This window comes from Pteronotus mesoamericanus, unplaced genomic scaffold (genome assembly GCF_021234165.1).
Source record: "Pteronotus mesoamericanus isolate MK-2021 breed Mesoamerican mustached bat unplaced genomic scaffold, CSHL_Meso_final contig_180, whole genome shotgun sequence".
Lineage (NCBI taxonomy): Eukaryota > Metazoa > Chordata > Mammalia > Chiroptera > Mormoopidae > Pteronotus > Pteronotus mesoamericanus.
In genome coordinates this window covers 8,383,051-8,405,835 of record NW_026555076.1, presented here as the reverse complement: position 1 = coordinate 8,405,835, position 22,785 = coordinate 8,383,051, and the positions used below count along the sequence as shown (strand labels likewise).

Here is a 22,785-nt window from a genome sequence, read left to right as displayed (position 1 = left end):
TTCAAAGTTAATGAATCAACAATATATATTAAATGAAGTGTCATTACACAGATGTCACATAAAACAAGGTTATATATTGCTTGATTAATGACGTGTAGTGACCAGAGGCTCACAGGAACCTAACCCTGTATTTCCTCTTTGGGCATGATTCTAGTATTGGCTAATTCAGTGTTTGTGGTGATTTTATAGGATATAAAAATGTGACTATAATCCACTGTATAATCAAAATGTGGTTCACAGGATACTGATAAAAGGTGAGATTACCTCTGTTTAATTTATAAACTGCTTTGCCAAATTGTTATAGTTAAAACATAGCTTACATATCACTTCGTCTACCAATTTTAAAATGACAGATATTTGAAGATAATTTTCTATCCAGTTCACATTGCTTCTCCTTTTGTGTGTAAAGCAAGACTATTAATATTACATATCATATATTTCAATACTACATGAGTAAAAAATACAAAAATATAACTAAAATTTTTAAATATACATATTCATTTTATTAGAGTTACTTTTATTAATTTAAACTATTTGTCATTTTCCCCCAAAATATATTTCTTATAAGTGCTACTTGAAGAAGGCTTTGTATTTTCTTTGACATAAAAAGATATTTGCTAAATGGAGGTGATTAGTTGGTATGAAATATAAAATATTTAAATTTTAATATTTATTGAAGTAGAGTACTATATGCAATAATGAAAACTGAAGATGGAATTGGATGAAGTATTAAATCTGATTTATTATGAGTAAAAATACTGATCTTTTACATTTTCTGCGTGCTGATTATACTACTAAAATGCTTTCAAGGGAAATTTGGGGGGTGCAGATGGAAATATGTGACTCAACATGGAAATGGGTTACGTGTCAGTCTGTTTGACTGATATGTACCCTATGAATAGTATGTTACAGATATAGAGATATACAGACATGTTGCAATCACTGGATTATATTGATTCTTGTAAATCACAGTAAAAATTCTGATTGCTTTTTCCCTCATATTTTTATCATTAATTGCTCTATGGGAACACTAATTATTGTACCCCTCCTCTGAGAATTAAGCTGGAAATAGTAAAGTGGTTTGGTGGGAACTTAAGCTTACTGCTACTACATTGCTACAAAAAGATAACTTTCTGTCTATTTAATAGTAATGTTAAAATGATGCTTCCCTGGCAGGGGAGATCCCATGATCACGAAGGTGGTTTTCCCAGGGCGGGGCTTATCCATTGCGCTCCGGATGTGCTGACCCCTGCGATTTCCCCAAATATGGGAAACTCGACTGCATAATTTGTGGTGGTGGGGGACTGCGTTCGCGCTCTCCCCTGGCTAAAAAGAGAAAAAAAACCGAATTGGGTATATCAGTACAAATACTTGATGTTTCACTGGAGTTTTCTAAAATTTATTTGGGGTATGTTCCAGGCGGACATGATTACTTATAGTAAAGCGGTGTCGACTGAGTAAGTTTGGACTGGAAAAACTGAAAAATACATTCAGATGCTGATAATATAAAAATATAACAATCCACATTATTATAAATATTTTACTTGGAACCCTTTGAAAGTTTTTTTAAAAAGTAATTTTTCGTCAACTCTGATGATTATTTTTATAATCCCTTAAATAACAGAAACACTTCAAAACAATAAAAAAAATTGTTTCCTAATATAATTCATGGCATTTAGTTTAGTCTTGTAAGTACCAGTTTATCTTAGGATGCCTCTGTGAAGTGTAACACTGAAGTTCCTTTGACAATAAACCATAATGAATAAGCTCCAATATTTTGTTTTAAGCTATAATATATATTCTGTGGGATTCCATTAAAATTGTTTAATGATATACTTAAATGTACCCTTAAATAGAAACAAGGAAATTTAACCAGGCCTGATATATACATGAAAGTAATGAAAAGATTCTGCGACTTATGGAAAAGAGCTAACTTCTCTTCAAAGTATGGGGGAAAGAGCAGCAATGTAATAGGACACAATGAATAATTTTTCTACTTGATGTAGCAGAATTTTATTTTCAATTAACTTAAGTACATTAAATTGGAAAACATGTTATGGGTATCGGGAAAAGCCAGACAAGATCTGTGGTTTCTAGACATTTCAAATATTGTAAAGCAAAAAATTCGTGCTCCTTTGTCATTCTTCATCCCTCAAGACTGCAAACAAAAGAATAATAAATCTGTAATTTTTCCAGATAAAAGAAAGTATCTACTAACCAGCTAAGCACAATGGGTATAATAAAATCATGGAATTAGTCTGGCTTTCATCTGATAAAATACTTCAGAAAGGCCAGTGGTGCTTTTAATGAGTGGCCTTGAGCAATTCATTTAACATGTTTCAGCCTCCATTTTACTCTTTTCTAATCTAAAAGATTAACTCGCATCTATTTCCCAGCATTGTTGATGCTTAATTTCATTTGATTCAAAAGCCTTTGGGCTTTTTTTTCGTGATCAGCTGTGTTTGGCTTCAGAAAGTTCTGAACTGTCAAAATTAGTCATATAAAAGTGATGTCACAAAATATCTCCTTTGGTAAAGGCTTTGATTCTTATATTTTGTTCAAATTTTATGCTGTGATAGGTACTCTGATTAACGTTAGTAATATATACATGTGTCACAAACCTCTTTTCATATAGGCTGTCCTAGGAAGCTCTTCATGACTAATGTGGTTTTCTTCACCAGCTTCAATTGCAATGCAACCCACAATGAGGAAAACATCAGTGATTCAATTCCCTTCTGTCAAAACCCTTGGGCATTACCTGTGAAGAACAAGTTCTCATGTCTACTTGACCACATGCAAGAGAATATGTAATGTGCTGTGTCACTTTCAAACATAGTTTTTAATTCAACCTTACTATAATGACATGTATAATCAGTATCCTCAGACAACAAGGTGAAAAAACAATGTGATACAGACATCATGATTATGGAAAACTGATGGACTGAGAAAAAGATACTCAATTCTTTTTAATCAGCAATGATATATGCAAAACAACAACAATGGATTACACATTCACACGGATGCTGAAAATATATTTTTGACTACAGAACAAGTAGATTATTAATCCATTTCTCCTGAATTGTTTTGTGTGATAGATTGAATGTTTGTGTCCCCTTCAAATTCAAGTGTTGAAGCCCTAACCCTTAATGTAGTGATATTGGGAGGTGGGGTCCTTAGAATAGATAATTAGAGTTAGATAAAGTCATGAGAGTGGAGCACACATGATGAAATTAGAGGTCATATGAGCACACTGGGAGATGGTTGCTGTACAAGCTAAGAGGAGACCTCAGAATGTAACCCATTTTACCAGCACCTTACAATAGACATATGTCAGAATTGAAATAACTCTTGTCCTATGTTTTCCTCTTTTTAATTGTTGTGCTGTCATTGTTTATTTCATATATAATTATAGGAATAGGTAGCATCCCAAGGGTTGGAGACACAACCTATATCTGAATTGAGTTCAATGATTTGAAGTCATTAAGTGGTTATTCTCTAATGCTCATAGCTAAGTCCATGTGTGTTGGAGGCAGGCTGTACAACTGGGAGCTTGAAAAATTAACTTGAAAAATTAAGAAGAAATGTTTCTTAAGAGATAAATGATTTTTTAAAAACCTTAGTTTGATATCTCCATTATTAAAGCTCAATAGTAATCATGACAGTTGCTTAGAACAAACGAACAAAAGATTTTTGTGGAGGAACATTTTATACTAGACATTGAGAATTGACAAAGCAGTGGTTTAAAAAAAGATTAATTTTAGTAGCTGTTATTTTTGTTTTTAAATTTTCTATATACAATGCACCCCTTTTATGCTCATATGTGCTTACCTACACTTGGTTCTCAGTTTTTTAATAGTATAATTAGGCAATATTAATAAGTAAATAGTGTACTGTCAAATGCCTCCACTAGATGTTACCTGTCACTATTATACTATTATTATTAAAATAACATTATTAAAGAACATTCCTGTACAAAATATTTTCTGCATCTGTGATTTTTCTTTTAAATAAATTCCTAAAATCAGAATATTGTTACATGAAGGTTCCTTAGAGATGCACCAATGCTTCCTGAAGTATATACTCACACATAGTAGAAATCACTCTTGAAGAATATTTGCTAACATTGCAGGTAAAAACTGGCATTTCATTCTATTTACTCTCTTCTAAATAACTGATGGAGTTTAAAAAGCTATATTTATTGGCTTCTCATATCATTTATTTTGAAATTTTATTTTTAATGTCTTTTGCCAACTCTTCTATTTGGGTATTACTCTTCTATTCATTTTTCATAGTGATTAGTCTTCAGTGTCTTTATTAGGAAGAGTAACAACTAGCTTGTTTTGGGGGCCAATTATGTAATATTTTAAGAAGACTTTGTTCTTTGATTCTGAACTGAAGTGGATATAAAATGTGGTTCTGTTTCAATCTATGATAAAACTTTGTATTTGTAATTATTTAAATATATATTTATATATATGAAACTTGCTTAGAAAATGGCTCCAGAAGACAATTCAGTTAGCTAAAATTTCTTCATTGTCTCCAAAGACCTACTGTAATAGCATAATTCATAGTAGTACTATAATATGATGAAGATGAAAGCTTTGTAAGTGATGATATGAACTGACATAAAGAAGGACCTTGATCTAGTTGACATCTAGTAGATAAACTTTAGTGTAATAATGGTTCAGTAAGTGGAAAAACTTAAATAATGAGTCAGATAGAGAATAGGCCAGTAAACGCCCATGACATCTGAGCAATTTGTAGTACTTTGCCATATCTCACTTTTCTGCATTCAGTTGTCATACTTGTTTCTATGTCTGTCTTTTCCTTTTCTCTGAATTAGTACTATCTGTTATATATTCCTGAATCAGAATTTCCTCAACAGCTATCATACAGTAATTGGTCAATACTGTTGAAATATTGAATAAGTAATTTAATTCTAGGCCCACTGCTCTTCCTTGTTGCTTTCTATGATAACAAAGGCAGTTAGTGTTCTTTTGCTGCTCTATGGTTCAAAGGTGCTGGGAACAGCAAAGGAAAGTGACAATAACATCAGTTTGGCTATGAGTGCTGCCTAATGGTGTGTTAAAAACTTTGCAATGAAGAATAAGTTGCTGACATGATGCCTCCTGAAGAGACACACAAGTGCTGACTCCCTTTTTTTAAATTGGTCAGTTGTGTCCTATAAAATTTGGCATGAGAAATACTTCGCCCTTTCAGATTACTCTGGACATAAAATACCTAACCAAGCAAAATCCAGATTGTTCATGTGTGAGAGAATGCATCTCTTCCCTTTAGGGGAATGATGTTTTTTTCCTTTTTGAAACAATGTTTAATGTTCTATTTGGTAAACATGTTCTAAGGCAATCCTTTGGTCAACCAGACCAGTGAGATTACTGCTTTGAATATAAGAAAGTAAACAGCAGGAGAGGATAATGTGAAACACAGGAAATATGAAGAAGTGAGACACGAGTGGAGGAAATATGAAGAAGTGGACCCCTGAGGTCCAAAAGAAAGATTTTCTTTTTTAAAAAAGATTTTATTCATTTAATTTTAGAGAGAGAGGAAGGGATAGAGGAGAGGGAGAGGAACATAAATGTGTGGTTGCCTCTGGTGCATCCCCAACTGGGGACCCGGACTGCAACCCAAGGCATGTGCCGGTGCCTTTGAACTGGTGACCCTTTGGTTCACAGGCCAGTGCTCAATCCACTGAGCCACACCAGCCAGGGAACAAAAGAAAGATTTTCATTGGAAAAATAGAAATACGCAGAGGCCAACATTAAAAATGAATAAATAACTAAAGGAAGGAAGAGAGAGAGAGAAAGAATTAAGGAAGAAAGGAAGCCAGAAAGCCATTCTGGAAACAGGAAATCCTTAGATTTTTTTAAAGACTAAGGAAACTATTCTGCTCTAAGTGGTTTAGCTGTTGTGAAACTCATTGTAAGTGTATTGTAGTGGCTGTAGTTTATATATATTAATGCAAAAATATTAAGAGATTACAGTGTCAAAGCATCTTGTAAGTTATAAAATGGACTCCAAATGAAAACATATGTATTTGTAATATACGGTTTTTATTTAAATCAATAGCTTAGGAAAATGAAAGGAACCATTTATTGATTAACCAAGTAGGACATAGTGCTTTAAGAGTATAATTTATCTATTTTTGAAAGATAAAAACAGAAGCTTAGATAAACCTATAATATATAGTCATGCTGCTAGGAAGTAGAAGAGGTGAAAGTTTAACCCAAGTCTGAATTTTTAGCTAATGATCTTAATCATTTTTAATTACCTTGCATCTTTTTGTACCAGGATTTTAATGTGGTTCTCATTTAGCCTCTTGGTAGAAAAACCAAAGTAATTAACTAGAATACAGTAAAACATCAAAATTACCATAACGTAAGGTAGACTATAACAATTACCCCAAGAAAGGCTAAAAGGAAAGAGGGTTCACTTTGGCCATGGCTTTATTAACAACATAAACTTTGAATAACCTTGGAAGGTGGGTACAATTACAGTAAATAAAGGTGGGAAGAAAGGCATTTTAGGTAGGACAAACAGTAAAAGCAGATATACAAAATATGGTGCTTACTAGGGAACAGTGACTAGTCCAGTTGTACTAGAAAATGAATTATAAAGAGAGAAGCAGTGAGAGGTAACATTAGACAGATTAAATAGTTAGAGTATGGGGAACTTTGGTACTAGGGAGAAAGGCAAAAATTTATTCTGTATTTGAATTTTTCTGACAATTGGAATGCCATACTCAGAAGGCTCTTTTTTAAAAATGAATTTGGCAATAGAATGCAATATAGATGAGAACTGGGAGATACCAGAGGCAAAGTTACCAAGTAGACATTTTTACAAGGACATCTATTAGAGATACTTAGAATAATATGAAAAGCATTATGGGAAAGAGAAAGTAATTAGAACTGAAAGCCTACTATGAACCAGCACTTTTCTGGGTATCTGGATAATTAAATATATCATTTACATTTTATTATCCCTGTGTTATAGTAGTGCCCTTAGAAATGAAGACAAATGTAGGCAAGGGATGCTGCAGAGAGAGAATGAACATAATTGACTGTGATACGTTATAAAAAATTTCTGGTTAAAGATAATTTTGAAGCTTCATGTCCAGAGTTCTAAATGGTGCTATGTTGGAATGGTTTCCTATGCACATAATGAAAACCACTTGGAAATCTTGAATCTAAGATGTCAGCTTATTTTTGTTACGTACAGTGGCTGATTATGCGTCTAGTCAGGGAGGCTGGGCTAGGTATGGCATTCAATCAGTGGTAAAACAGTAACACAAAAATGCTTTATGTCATATATTTCCCATTACAATGCTATAAAATAGATAACATTGTTTTAAGAATTTAGTCACTTATTAGTCAAATTATATAATAGAAACTATTTAGGTATTTTAGCAGAAAAGGGACTTGATAGACAATACCCTTAAAGAACTTTGGTAGGGCTGGAAGTAAAGTCCAGAGAAAATCACTACTGGATATGGGGAGCCGAGGAAATTATTAAAATGACAGTAAGATAGATATTGGTGATCTCTATTGTTTATAATACTTAAGCAGATCATTTTTCAGGAGTTCTCCTGAAGGTCCTAAAATCTTCATTGATGCCTTATACTCCACCCCACATATAGTTGTTGCCATTAGAACAGAATAATGGCTTCTCATCCTCCTAATTCTTGTACAACTTCTTCATTGATTGTAATATGAACCTGACCTCCAATGGCAAGTGGGCCTGGGAACTATATTTTTTAAGCTTCAAATCTCTGAGGGAAGAATTTAGTGCTCACTCTTAATGGAATATACCTAACACACACACACAATTTGAATTTAGTAAATAAAATAATTTGTCTAAGGATTCTAGTTGTAAAGTAATGGAAACAAGATTTAAGACCAAGTTTATTTAACCTAAAAAGGTATGGTCTTAACTAGCAGATGGTACAACCAGTGAATCAGGGACAGTGCTCCAGAGGGGTATGGCCAAGTTGGTAAATCAGTACTTTGCCTGTGACACGAGATAGCCAGTGAAAGTCTTTGGTAATTGGACTCTCTAAAGGACCTACAAAAATCCTCCATGATAGTGTCACCTTTAACCATCTTTCAGACCTAGAAAATTCAAAAGCACCCTTCAGAGTTAGAACAGTCTATCCGTATTTTTATTCCATCCCTCTGCTTTGACTGTGATGAGATCTAAACTATTACCAAGTGATGAAGGAAAAAAATTAGTGGAGTAAGAGCTGGAGCTCACCACATCTCCTTCCCTACTGCAGTTCACAGCCATCTACAGGACCACGTCATGGTGTGAAGGGGTCTTACCTTTGAATGAGCATTGAATCATGAATGAATACCAAATATTAGAATTCATGGATTAAAGTTGATTAGAAATTTTTATTGCATAAGAATGGGAATCAAACTAATGACATTGACACTATTTTCTATTTTATGCCAAGGGAAGATTACCCCACTGAATAAAATTTAAAGAGGGAACAGAAGGTAAAATTACACCAGCATTTGATCATATTGTACATGTTGTGTGGTCATAACACTAATTACATAAATATTTAGGAAACTTAAACCAGCACAGAATGTAGGCACTGATTGAAAATTAAGGAAAATAAGAAATAATGGGGGAAAAAAATCTCACTGCATTTCACAGATTATTCAGTGTACTAAGATTAACCTATTTTAGTCATTTTGATAGAATCAATGAGGATATCTGGGTTCAGAGAGACAGGGACAAAATACATGATGTGACCCAAAGCCTATATGCTTTTCTACAACATGACACAGAATATTTTTATTTATTTGTAATTCTTTAAAAATAATATTATGCATTTTAATGTATAAAATAGAATTTTGTTTATCTAGAAAAACATTTTTATCTTCATGAATGTTAAGTAAATATCATTTTTGCTATATCTTGCCTTTTCTTGCTTAGACAAAATCTTGTCCTGTTATGTTTTCACAGTATTATTCTATCACTAATAAAATTTCATTGACATGTTTTATATTTGAAAAACTTTAAAATAGTGTTTACTATTCATCTTTGCTGTAAAACATGCTAATAAATGCATTCTAATTTATTTTTTCCCTCCCAACAGGTTCTGACTAGTTTTAAATGAAAAATTATTGAAAATGAAAATAGGAAATCAGAGGTGGAAAACCTCAACATTTTTTAAAGGTTTTGTAGTTCTAGCAGAAACCATTGTGGGGATTATAACTGATTTAAAGCAGCTACATATATGTATATATCATACGTATATTTTCTATATACAGCATCCACATATGTACATACATCTATATTGAGTTGGTACATGCATACACACACAGAAAATTCATCCATCAATTATTTTTTTAACCCACTGTCTAAATTTAAGGATTCAGATGAAGTTAACTCCAACCTCCTCTTTTTCAGTTACAAAGGGCTGAAAGATATTACTTTTAAAAATCAATTAATTGTTTGTAGTGATTACTGTCAATACACATATTTAGACTGTCTTGGAAAAAAAGCATATGCATTTGAAGTAGTCTTTCAATAACTACTGTAATTATTAACAAGGCTGATGTTTAGCTGATACATATTGGCACGGTTATAATATTTAAATAATCCCATACTGATTGCTAAAACTCTGCTCTCAGACTCTCTCACTATCACAGATGCCACCACCCCTCCCCCACCTCCTCTAGATTTAGGGGTAATTCAAGAACTAGAGGGTTCACTGATACAGCAGGGCCTGTAAAACTTTTTCCTAATGTGTTCAGATCGGCTGAGGCCTGAGCCACACCAGCTGTTAACTTTAAAACCACTTCTGATTATTACAATTAAAAATAAAGAAGAATGCTTAGAATAAGGTAGATATAATACATTAAACAAAACATTTTATAATATATTCTAAAGGTCTGCAAAGATTATTAGCTGCTTTAAGATTCCTTGTTTAAATTCTGCAATTCTCCCTGATGTTGTCTAATTGTTTCTGTTTGAAATGGCCACAAATATCCTTTGTAGGCCAAATAGCATACTATACATCTGTCAAAACCATATTTTATTAGCTTAGAGCTGTGTTTACAAAGCCTCTAAGACCCTTTTGGATGGTTCTGGCTGCTTGCTTTATGTTCATTTTTTCTTTAATGTGTCTATATTTTCCCAGTTTTCTCATTTGTATGTGTGTATATATATATATTTTTTTCTCATTTGTATAAATGAGAATATACTAGAAAGAACATTCAATTTTGATTTTTTTACCCTCATGTTCCTAGAACATCTGGCCTTCACGACTTTCTTGTACGTCCACCTTATTTGTTCCAAACTTACTAAGAGAACCCTCTTTGCTTTATCAAATCCAGTTCTTGGTAGACAGTGGTAATGATAGGCCAGCACAGTATTTAACCCTAGGTGGGCTCCCATTGCTGCTCAATAATTCATTTTAAATTTGTCTCATTGCCACTCTATTCCATGCTTACTTTCCAAAGAACTTTCTGTAACTTACTTTCTCAACTAAGCTTGGTTTCTCACAGGGATTCAAGCTTTGCCCTAGAATAAATTCTCCTTAGATTAGGAAGGTCTTGAGAGCTGGAACTGAATTGTGTGTTTTACTTCTTAGATACTTCTTTTTGTTCTTACATAAAGGTTGAAAATAATGTAAACTGAAATAACCTTTTTCCTTCATTAAAGGCATGTCTCCTTCCTCCTCATCCCTTAAAGAAAGTGTTTTGCAAAGTTCTTTTTTTTTCTTAATATGAGGTTTTGTAGTTTCATCTAACAGAATTTCAAGTTTCTTTGAGAGTTCCAAGTACTTATTCTTCTTAGCATTAACTGCCTTCCGAAAATCTAGATTTACATCTACTATTGCTAACGTGACATCTCCACCCGGATGCACTAAACATGTAAATAAAAACCAAAATTTAACCCTTTCTTAATAAACCAAGCACTCATCCGAAGTTCACCCTGATATCCACCTGCCCCTTGGTATTAATGGCACCATCATCTACAGAAACCCAGAGCTCACTTCTCAAGATTATTAACTTTTTCCTCTGTGTCTAACACTCTTCTCCCATAATATCTAACAAATAACAAGTCCCATTGATTATCCCTTTGTAAAAAATTTTAATAGATGTACTTTTATCACCACACACAAACACACACACACCCCTACCATCTCATTCTTTCATTTCTTCTGTTAATGCTGTGGCTCTCTCTTCCCTGACCTTTTTCAACCTAGATTATTTGCAACAGTAATCTCATTTTCCACCAGACCTATTAAGTGCTGTAATGAACAAATATGCATAGTGTAATGAATAAGGCATAGTTTAAATTATCTCACTTTTATAAATGAACATTTTGTGTTTTTTACTAATACATTTTTCCAACTTTTTCTTTCACTGTTTTGCTTCACTCATTTGTGCTTGCATGTGGACTCCTCATTTCATCTCATTGTGCATTTCCCAGTACCATGCTGTCCCTCCCTGTTCCTATAAAAGTCTTCACTCTTTTTTGAAGGGCGGCCTTAACACATTCTCATTTGTGCATTTTTTACAAACAATAATGAAGATCCAATCCCTTACACCATTCAGAATTAACCTTCTTTGAATTTCCTGGCCACTTAATACCACTCTAATATAAATTGTCATGTTCTATATTATTATAGTTATATATGCAGATATTTTTCTCTCCCCTACGTATGTTGATAGTCTTTGGTTGAAAAGATGGTTTCTAAACAATTAGAATGTGTCTCATATCATTCAAAAGAGCATCTTTCATACTTGGAATACATTAACTAATATTTTCCACTGATACTGACAACTTTCACACAGACACATAAATTCCATAAAACTAAATATTCAGCCAATTTAATTAAAATGGACAATTTAGCTAAATAGTCATACACATGAATATTTTGGAATCATGTCAAAAAAGCATCTGGTTAATTGATGGAATGGTTTCACTCTTAACACTGATTTGACACTGTAAAGACAGAGAGAGGCTAAGGAAAATAAAGACTGTAACCTGTTACATTTAGAATTTTTGCTGCTGTGGTATTTTATACATGTAATGGTAGCTTCAAGAAAACAGGACATTTTTATTGGATTACATCTAATGCTGTTTGAAAATAAACCAAAGACCACATTTTTGAGTGTCTTGGAAGCAAGACTCTAATTTTGTTGCCAACACTCTGCTCTCCCATTTGTTAATGGCATCTATTATTGACTGTCACTTTAATAGATATGAAATGTCAGAAACACAGTTCTAATGGCAGCACTGAAATTGTCTACTTCTAAATAATTTTCATCAAAATATATTTATTTGTCTGAGTTGATGGTGGCGCTTTATGTTGTAGGAATCTGAGGGATGCATTTTTTTTCCATTTTTATAGTGTGTTTTATTTCAATCTTGTCTATAGTTGTAGACCAGCTCGTCATTTTCTTGTGAGCACTTTTCACCTCAAAAATGAGGGTCACAATTTTAACTATTTGTGAGGATTGAAGAGTTTCATTCATATAAAACTTTTTCAGATAGTTATTGGCCTGTGATTAGCATTCATTAGGAAATAGTAAATATTATTATATTTATTAATAATTGTACTTCATAGGTCCTTTTGACTTCTTATTCATGTCAGTAATTACTCTCTTTAGTCTTTCTCTGAAATCAGAAATGTGCACAAGTTTTCTTATTTTGAGTCAAGATACTATCAAGGATAAATTTTGCAATAATTGCTACACTGTGTATAGTTTTGCCATTTAAATATCTGAACTATTTAATGTTTTATAAATAGAAAACAAAATGTCTTGAAGTTTTTTAGACTGTATGCAAATATGACTATTCTCTTTTAGTAAATTAATTAATGACACTGTACCTTGTTTTCTAATTACTCTAAAATGTTAGAATTCTATAGGAGGGTGTTGGTTGGTTATATTTTTAATAACTTAGAAGCAGAGTTGGTGTGTTTATATTTTTGGATTAAACTGTGGAGAGGAAAAAATGATCAGCCAATTAAATACAAGTAAAAATGACAGAAAATTATTCACTATATCTTAATAAACATGGCTATTTAGAACACTGGGTTATGAGTTATAAGGCTGGTGTTCTAGGCTAGCACCTCCTTTAAGTAAACTTATATTCTTGGGAAAGCCATGTAATATCCTTATGGCTTATTTTTCTCATGTGAAAAAGTATATATTGAACTATATGGTCCTGAGGCAACTTTTCAAAAAAGTTCAACTGTTTACATTTTAACCATTCTTCTTTCTGGAAAGGTCTTGTAGTGGAAGCTTTTATGCTAGGGTAGCATCTATATAATGAGGATCTTGTCTCATGACACCTGGAACTAGTAGATGAGCTTCCATGAGGATAGTCTTTGGAAATGGATGCTCAGCACTGCCAGGTTGACATGATTGGTTTCTGCCATGTCTTTCCGAGTCTACTGGTATTGAATTTTGCCTATACTAGTCTTGTGAGTGTGAAAATTTAAGAGTGCCTACAAAGACCCCCAGTAGGTAATTCATCTAGTACGGAAGTGGGATAGTCTTTCAGACTATTGCTTCAAGAAGGGCACTGTGAGATTAAAGAGAATGGTAAGGGAAATGCTTGCCAGACGTCCTACCTTCATGGAAGGGCCAGTCCACCTGTGGCTTGCTGGGAATGCTTGGTGGCTTATTCACTTTCCTTTGTGAGTGAATAAAGATTGGAGAGAAGCCAAAGAAAGTACCAAGAAGAAAACCTACTCAAATCCTTAAACCACTGTGAAAAGGAACTAAACACAAATGATGTCTTAAGTATACACGTATATGGATTTCTTCACATTATAAAATTGTGAGGTTTTTTTTACGTGGTGTTATCCACTCCATAATATTTTCAAAGACCTACAGTCTTTCCATCTTTTCAGTATGCCATGCTTAGCACATTGGTACTCTGTCTTTAGGCAGGTACTTTTGGGTTGTAGTGTAACATCTTCAGATCCAGCTATCCTGTTCTCATTGAAGAAGACAAGACTGAGAACTTGGACTAAGGAAGTATATATCTCCCAGAAGTTGTTAGTAGACTTTTGTTTCCATATCATTGCTCAAGCTCATCGAGAGTGGGGACCTCTAGTTACAAAGCTTGGAAGCAATGAAGATACTATCTTTTCTAATTTTTATTGTGAAACAGATGACGAAAAACAGTGAGGGATCTGTAAGCCACATGACATGAATAATGGTTGCAAATGCCCAGCATATTTAATTAGAAAAGGGAGGATTTAGTAAAGACATAAAAATGTTTCTGTACCTTTAAATTTATGTTTTATGAAATGAATATACATTCACATTTTCTGCAGAAGTTAGTTATATGTCTGGAAGAACTTTATAAGGAAAGCTATTCCATGTTGAATGGGATCACTTCTAAGGAGAAAAAACTGATGTTTGAAGTTCAGGCAGAAAAAGTTTAACAGTTTACAATAGATATTGTGGAGGGAATTCTTATGTTAGTTCAAGGAGAGGAAAATTTTACTTCTAAATTTCTTTCCAACATATTTATCATATGATTGTAATCTCCATAACATCTCTTCACTCTATTTAAATGTCATTTGTAGATTCTGAAAAGGGTTGCTATTCTAACATAGTAGCAAGTTTACATAGGTATAATCTTAAATTTACCATTGACAAAGCGTTACATCTGACTCAAAGGCAAGGCCAATTATTTATGTGAATGTAATCAATTAAGCATTTAGTAAGTTTGCTTTATGTAAAATCACCACATTTTGCAAATGCAAAGTTATAAATAGGCAAGGTGACATGTTAGAAATGTCCATTGTTTTAGAAGACTTTCTATTATAATAATCTGACCATTGAATGTACTCCAGAGTTATACTGTTGCTCTCATAACTCATTGAAAATAGTTTGTAATAACAATCATCTTCTCAAATTGGTCATTACCAAAGTTAATGACCTGTTTATTAGAACATCAACCTTGGCTTTGCCTCAGTCTCTTAATTAACACATCTGTCATTTACTACTGGTGGCTAAGAATTTCTGTGTAGAGGACAGCTCCAATAATGATGGCACCATTAAAATGACATCTATATATATTTGGATGGATCATCAAATTTGCATTGGCCTATCATAAGCAGGATCCTGCGAGGCTTTAAATAGTTTTGGCAGCCCCAAATGGTAAAATCTAAACAGCAAATAGAACAGCATTAGCCTTCTTTGTGGAGCATTTGCATTGAAAATTGTTTATTATTACTGTTGAGAAGGATAATACCACAGAACAATTTGCTGTACTTTCACGTGCAAAGAGCCATTTTTACCCACACTGGTAAACAAACCTGCCCAAAATATGAGCCCTTCCAGACATTTTCTTGTGTCGTATCCATTCATTTAATCATTCAATAAATATTGTCACATTACATCTATGTAGATGTCTTTAGCAAGCTAATAACATATCGATGTTTTCAACTGCACATCTGTAATATGTACAGGCATTAAAATGTTGGCATTTTTTAAAGTAAGGAATATGGTATTATCATTTTCCTGAAATAGGGTGATACTCAGTTTCTTAGATCTCCATTTGAGTATTAAATTGGCACAGCCTGACACATCGACACACAGAATGAAACACAAAATTTAAAAATGCAGTTTCTTACATTATTAATTTTTATTCCTTAAAATGTATGGAATATTTTTAAAATGCTTATTAAAATTCTGATTAAGGGAAAATGTTAACTTTGATGTAACGTCTTTCCTCTCAAATAATTGTGTAGGGAACACAAGTCACCTGCAGGTAGTGTTACCATCTCTTTTTAGGAATAAATACATTTTATTATTCTTCAGGATTCATTTTTAATTATCATTGATAGTATGAAGCAATAAAATGGTTTTATATCCTGGGTTCATATGTACTTCCTGGATTTATATTTCCTTGGGGTCTGTGAAGGGCAACCACCTAAAAAATGACACTCCAAGCTTCAATTGAGAGGTAAGAAAAATGGAAATAAGGCTTCCAAGCCACAGTCACCATTTTGTCATTCCCCTTTTACTCTGACTTGAATGCTATATTAAAAAATACAAAAAAGAAAAAAAGAAAAAAGAAAATAAAGATTACTGGTTTTCTCTTAGTACAGAATTCTTTTGGGAAAGAATGTATATTGTAATATATTTAAAAGAATCACAGGATACAAATTTTGCCTATTTGTAGGGGAGATGAAGGCAGAGGTTTAAAAACTATACTTAAAACTCAATAAATTATAGGTTCCTGGTTATAATTCACTGAATTATAGAACCATGCCCAGCTCTATATTGTTTGCACCAGCCCATCTCTCCAACCTCACCTTCCTCCATCCCCTTTGTCCGAATCAATATAATTTGTGTCTCTTGAAAATACTATGTATGTTACCACATCCAAGGGCCCCATTCTCCCACTGTTTGGAGTGTAACTGTAAATCTATTTATTCAGCTCTTCACTCAAATGTCACCTCTTCAGGGATTTTCCTCCTAGGACTAATTACTACATGATATTATGTTATTACTTATTTCCTTTGTGTTTATGTTCTCTTTCATCCCACTACAATTTAAGTTCTTTGAGGCAAGGCCTTTGACTCCCGTGTCCTCCGCTGCATCCCCAGTGCCTAGGATAAAGCCTGGCACAGAGATTAAAAGACACAGAAATCCCAAAATATGTGCTAGCAATTAACTTTTGTAAGTCTTTGCAGGGTAACAGTAGCTTTCAAAGGAGATATAATTATATACTGTCAAGGCACAAATCCCAATTGCACAGTTTGAAAAGTTGGCAAATTATATATATATAAAATATATATAATCTCCATGCAGCCAGTGCCCAAATCAGGATATGGAACAAGGGACATGACTGTGTAACCTTCATTGAAAACTATTTCCTTTTAAATGTACCTGTGGATCAGATATTTTGCTTCCAAAGTGAAATCATTCAGAGTTCTAAGTAGTAAAAGATGATATACTGCCCAGTTTGTTGAAATGAATTTATGATATAGAAATATTCCTAAGTCTTTGGGATACCTCTTGCAAATCCAAACCAAGAAAATTAGACTAAAAATGATTACAAGTTTACTCTGACCAGTGTAGCTCAGTTGATTGGGCATCACCCAACAAAATGAAAGGTCACTGGTTCAGTCCCCAGACAGGGTACACGCCTGGGTTGCAGGATCTGTTCCTGATGGGGCACGAGCAGGAGGTAAGTGATCAATGCTTCTCTTACACGTCAATGTCTCTCTCTCTTTCTCACTCCTTTCCCCTCTCTCTAAAAATAAATAAATGTATTTTTTAAAAAAAGTGACGATTAAAAATAAGAAAAACAAAGGAAAAATCCCCGTCCTTCCAAGTTACAAGTTATTCCCTTTGATTGTTTCATGGTATGGTAGGGTTAAAAATTCTGAAGTTATTAAAAGCACTATGTATCAATGTGAGCTGTCTGGATGTTTTAGGAGATTCATTAGGCTCAAGGTTTTAACTATAACCCTACTTCGAAATTTCTAACTATTGTCAAACTGCTAAGAAAAGAATACTGTCTTTAAGGGTTTTTGTTTGTTTGTTTTTTGGGTTTTGGTTTTTTTGGCAAAGGGTAATCATATATCCCGGTTTGTCCAAGAAGGTCTCTGTTTGCACATAACTGTTTCAGTGTAACTGTTACTGGTAAACCCTTTTATTCTAAAAAAGTATCCATGGCAAATAAATAAATTATATGATCATCGAATTTTTGTATCCTTTTTGAGGAAGATAAGTATTGATAGTACTGATTTTTGGTACAATTTAGCTCTGTAGCTCTGTTTTCTTTTTAACTTAGATGATAGATTTTGATTTAAAAAGCAGTTGTACTTTCAATATACAAGAGACAGCTCAGCAGACATTGATTGCTGCCTTGACCTCATTATGTTGATAAGGGCATTTGCGAATATTGTCTAAGTTAAGGTAATAAACACCCCAGGTAGAAGGTTAATGACACATTTAACATCAGTGGGGTGCTGGACAGTCTTTCACAGAAAAACCAGTTCAAGCTGGTAAACCTTCTGTCCTGTCCATGTAAAACAAAAATGCGTCATGTTTCTACAAACTGAATATAATTCACGAAGAGGCTATCAGCATGCAGAGAATTCCGCAATTGGCTGACTACATTGTTTTGCCAAAAAAATAACAAACCTAAAATGTTTCAAGTCATTTTTTAACAGCAATTTTCTGTAATCTGTTGGGCCTCCTGCTATGACTCTGCTAATCTGGGCCTTACTGCTGGCTGACACGAGAGACAGCATTATGACAAATTCATGAACTGATGAGTCATTTTCCACATTTATTCAGCTAATGAGCAAAACAAGTCATTATTTTTTAAGCACGATTATCTCATACCCTTATTTAATACAAGAAGCACGTAAAAATGCTGGTAAGCTACTTTTCCCCAAAATAACATTATGCTAAGACTAACAGCATCTGTAGGCTAAAGATGCTTAGTATACTCACAACTGGAAATAACTGATGCGATGTTCCTCAATGATGCCTATCAAATCCTTACATTTTTTCATTAGAACATACTACTATTATTATACATTAGAATACCAAGAGTTTAAATTAAATTATCAGTACCTTTCACATACATGGGCTTTCAATTAATTAGTGAAAAAAAATTAAACACTCACTACAGCAATGAAGTCTGTAGATACCTGGCTGGGACATCCTAACAGAGGAGAGGAATTACACTGTAGTTGAAAAGGGAAGACATCCATGTGAAAGGTAGCTAAATGTGGTGCAGTCAAGAATAAGAACTGAAGGAACAGAAGTAGCAGGACATTTGGAGGAATATAGGGGAGAGAGTGTGCTCAGTGAGTTTAGAGAAAGTATGAGTTGAAGGATGATAATGGCCAGATAGGCTTCAACTTTCAACCATGCTTAAATTTCCACAGGTAAAGAAAACATGACAAGTGCAATGCTTTATTCCATTTTTGACTGGTTATGAGTTTATTGTTATTATTATTATTATTAATTAATTTTTTTACTGAATGTAAGTTGGATATAAGAGTAGTGAGGAAGTCTGAGTGGTTTCAATGTCAAAAAATAATTTCTGACTCGAGCATGCTCTCTGTTAAATTGCTACTTGAATCTTGAATGCACTATTGAAACAAAGAAAGGAAAATTTTAAGAATTATTATGAATAGTGTAAAAGGCAGTAAAAACCAAAATAGGATATGGGATTACAATTTATCTGCACCAACATCATTTTTGGTAGGGAGAATAATACCTACCCTGCTCCCCCAAAATGTCTACATCCTAATCTCCAGAAGCTGTGAATATGTTAACGTACTTTACAGAATGGAATTTGTAATGCAATTAATGAAGAACCTCAAAATGGAGAGATTATCCTGGATTAATAGGTTAGGCTCAATCTAATTAGATGGATCCTTTAAATCAGATAAATTTTGTGGTCAAGAAGACAAGGATCTATGACTAAAACAGACTTGCCAAAGAAATGCAGATTTGCTGACTCTGAAGATGGAGAAAGAATGCCAGAGCCAAGGAATGGGTGGTCCTGAGATTTTGGAAAAGACAAGGAAATAGGTTTTTCTCAAGAGCATCCAGGAGACATTGCTACCCTGACAATACCTTGGCGTTAAACCAATGAGACCAATGTTAGATTTCTAATCTACAGAACTGGAAGAAAATATATTGGGCTATTTTGAGACCTGAACCTGTGGTAATTTGTTATGGTAGTGATAGCAAACTAACACATCATTTCTCATAGCAAAGAATTTGTGGTAGGAAGAATTCTTAGAATGACCTCCTTCACCAAAAGATTTCCTTCCCAAATCCCTGGGGCTTTAAATATGATGAGTTATCATGCCCTTGAATATGTTAGGTTACATAGCAAAAGGAACTCTACATATGTAATTAAGGTTACTAATCACTTTAAGAAGTAGGGAGATTGTCCTAGATTACCTAGGTAGAACTAGTCTAATTACTCAATGTTCTTAAAAGCAGAGAGTTTTTTTTTTTTTTTTTTTTTTTTTTTTTTTGTGCTCAGTGATAGAAGAGTGGGTCATGTGAGAAGGAATGTAGACGATCTCTAGAATCTGAAATCAGTCTTGAGTTGACAGCCAGCTGACCTACAGCTTCAGGAAACTGAATTCTGGCACAGTTGTGAACTTGAAAACAGATTCTTTCCCAGAGCCTTTCTAGGGATCTCATCTCAGCTGAAAGCTTGTGATGCTATGAGCACATAACTCAGCCAAACTTACCCAAACTTCTTACCTACAGAACTTTGAGATATAAATATGTCTTGTTTTAAATTACTAACGTTGTGGCAATTTGTTACATCACAATAGAAAATTAATTTAGAACCCTAAAGTTCATTGACTATCCCTTAATACCAAGCATTGCACAGGCCATCCATTCACTATGAAATACAGTGTAGCAAGAAGGACAGAGTGGGGTTTGATGTTAAACAAACCCAGGTTAAATCTACATCTCCAATTATTAACTTTTTTACCTTGAAGAGGTTAGTAAACTTTGATAAGCTTCATTTCCACATTTTAAAAATAAGACTTCATGTGTCTGCCTGCTAAGGTACATGGGAGAATGAAAGGAGTCTCTGAAACACAGCTGTGGTAATGGCTGGTGGGAACTAGATGATCAATAAGAAAAACAAATGAACGAAAAAGATAAAAATGAATATTCAAGAGGACCTGCAGGCATTCCAGCAAGATGGAGGCATAGGTAGATACTCTTCACTTCCTTGCACAGCCAAAAGAAGGATAATAACCAATTTAAAAACAAAAAAACAGAATGGCCATAAAAGAAAACTGTATGGAAGTCCAGAAACCAAGGAGTTAAAGAAGAACCATCCATCCAGCCTGGTAGCAGGGGCAGAGAAATGCAGCTGGGGTGGAGAGGACGTGTGGCAAGGCAGCAGGTGGCAGACTGAGTGGTCCCACATTTGCATGCGGATAAGCTGGGAGGAACAGCTGTGGAGCAAGACAGACTGCACAATCCAGGGTTCCAGTGCAGGAAAAGAAAACCTCAAAACCTCTGGCTATAAAAATCAGTGAGGGTTGCAGTGGCAGGAGAAAGTCCCAATCTCACAGAAGAGTCTGTTGCTAGGACCCACAGGATCCTAGAACATACACAAGTCCACCCACTGGGGAATAAGCACCAGGGAAGCATCTGAAAGGGCACAATTCACTTGTGGGAAGCAGGGGAAGTGACTAAAAGCTGGGGAGAGCCAAGCAAGTGACATTGTTTCCTCTCGGACCCCTCCCCTACATACAGCACCACAATGCAGTGAAGTGGGTTCTCCTGCCCTGAAGAATATCTAAAGTTCCTCCCCTTAAAATGTAACAGGTGCCCTGAGACAACGAAATATGGACCAAATGAAAAAACAGGTCAAAACTCCAGAAAAAGAACTAAACAACAAAGAGATAGCCAACCTATCAGATGCAGATTTCAAAACACTTGTAATCAAGATGCTCACAGTAATGATTGAGTATTGTCACAAAATACAGGAATAAATGAAGGCTATGCAAAGTGAAATAAAGAAAAATATACAGAGAAGCAGTAGTGAAGGGAAAGAAACTGAGACTCAAATCAATGATTTGGATCAAAAAGGATAAGTAAACGTCCAACCAGAACAGAATGAAAAAAGAATTCAAGAAAACAAGGAGAGGCTTAGGAACTTCTTGGACAACTTTAAACTTTCCAACATCCAAATTATAGGGGTGCCAAAAGGAGAAGGGGAAGAAAAAGAAATTGAAAACTTATCTGAAAAAGTAATGGAGGAAAATTTCTATTTGGCAAAGGAAATAGACATGCAAGTTGAGGAAGCTCAGAGATTCCCAAAGGAGTTGGACCCATAGAGGCCCACACCAAGACATATCATAATTAAATTACACAAAATGAAAGACAGAGAATCTCAAAAGCAAAAAGAGAAAAGGATACAGCTACCTACAAAGGAGTTCCCATTAAGACTGTCAGTTGATTTCTCAAAAGAAACCTTAAATGAAAGAAGGGGTTGGAAAAAAGCATTGCAAATCATGAAAAACAAGGACCTACATCCAAGATTACTCAATCCAGCAAAGCTATCATTTAGAATGGAAGGGCAGATAAAGTGCTTCCCAGATAAGGTAAAGTTAAAGGAGTTCATCATCACCAAGCCCTTATTATACAAAATGTTAAAGGGACTGATCTAAGAAAAAAGATCAAAACTATGAACAGTAAAATGACAACAAATTCACAACTATCAACAACTGAACATAAAAGAACAAAAACAAAAAAAACTAAGCAAACGACTAGAACAGGAACAGAATCACAGAAATAGAGACCACATGGAAGTTTACCAGCGGGGTGAGGGATGGGAAGAATGGGGGAAAAGGTACCGGGAGGAAGGAGAATAATTGGTAGGTACAAAATAGATGGGTGGGGTGGGGGGTGTTAAGAATAGTACAGGAAATGGAGAAGCCAAAGAATTTTATGTGCAACCCATGGGCATGAACTAAGGGGGTGGGGAATGCTGGTGGGAGTGGGGATACAGGGAGTAGGGGAGTAAAGGGGAAAAAATGGGACAACTGTAATATCATCGTCAATAAAATATACTTAAAAAAAGAAAAAAGAGGACCTCCAAATAATTGCCTCCCCTCTTTCATTCTTGGGTTCAAAAGTAGAGAAATAAAGCAAATAATAAAGATGGGGCCAATACATAGCTTTTTTTTTTTTTTTTTAAATTGATGGAGGCCAGATTGCAGCATGTAGCTTTAGATCTATTATAGAAGTAGATTTGCTAAGA

General features: G+C 34.3%; 1 non-coding gene across 1 annotated transcript; it reads left to right on the top strand.

Annotated features, from left to right (window-relative positions):
- Nucleotides 1-1,161: 1,161 nt before the first annotated feature.
- LOC129065546 (U1 spliceosomal RNA) lies at nucleotides 1,162-1,325 on the top strand. Its single transcript, XR_008528595.1, has one exon. It is a non-coding gene; the product is annotated as a U1 spliceosomal RNA (small nuclear RNA).
- The last annotated feature ends 21,460 nt before the right edge of the window (nucleotides 1,326-22,785 follow it).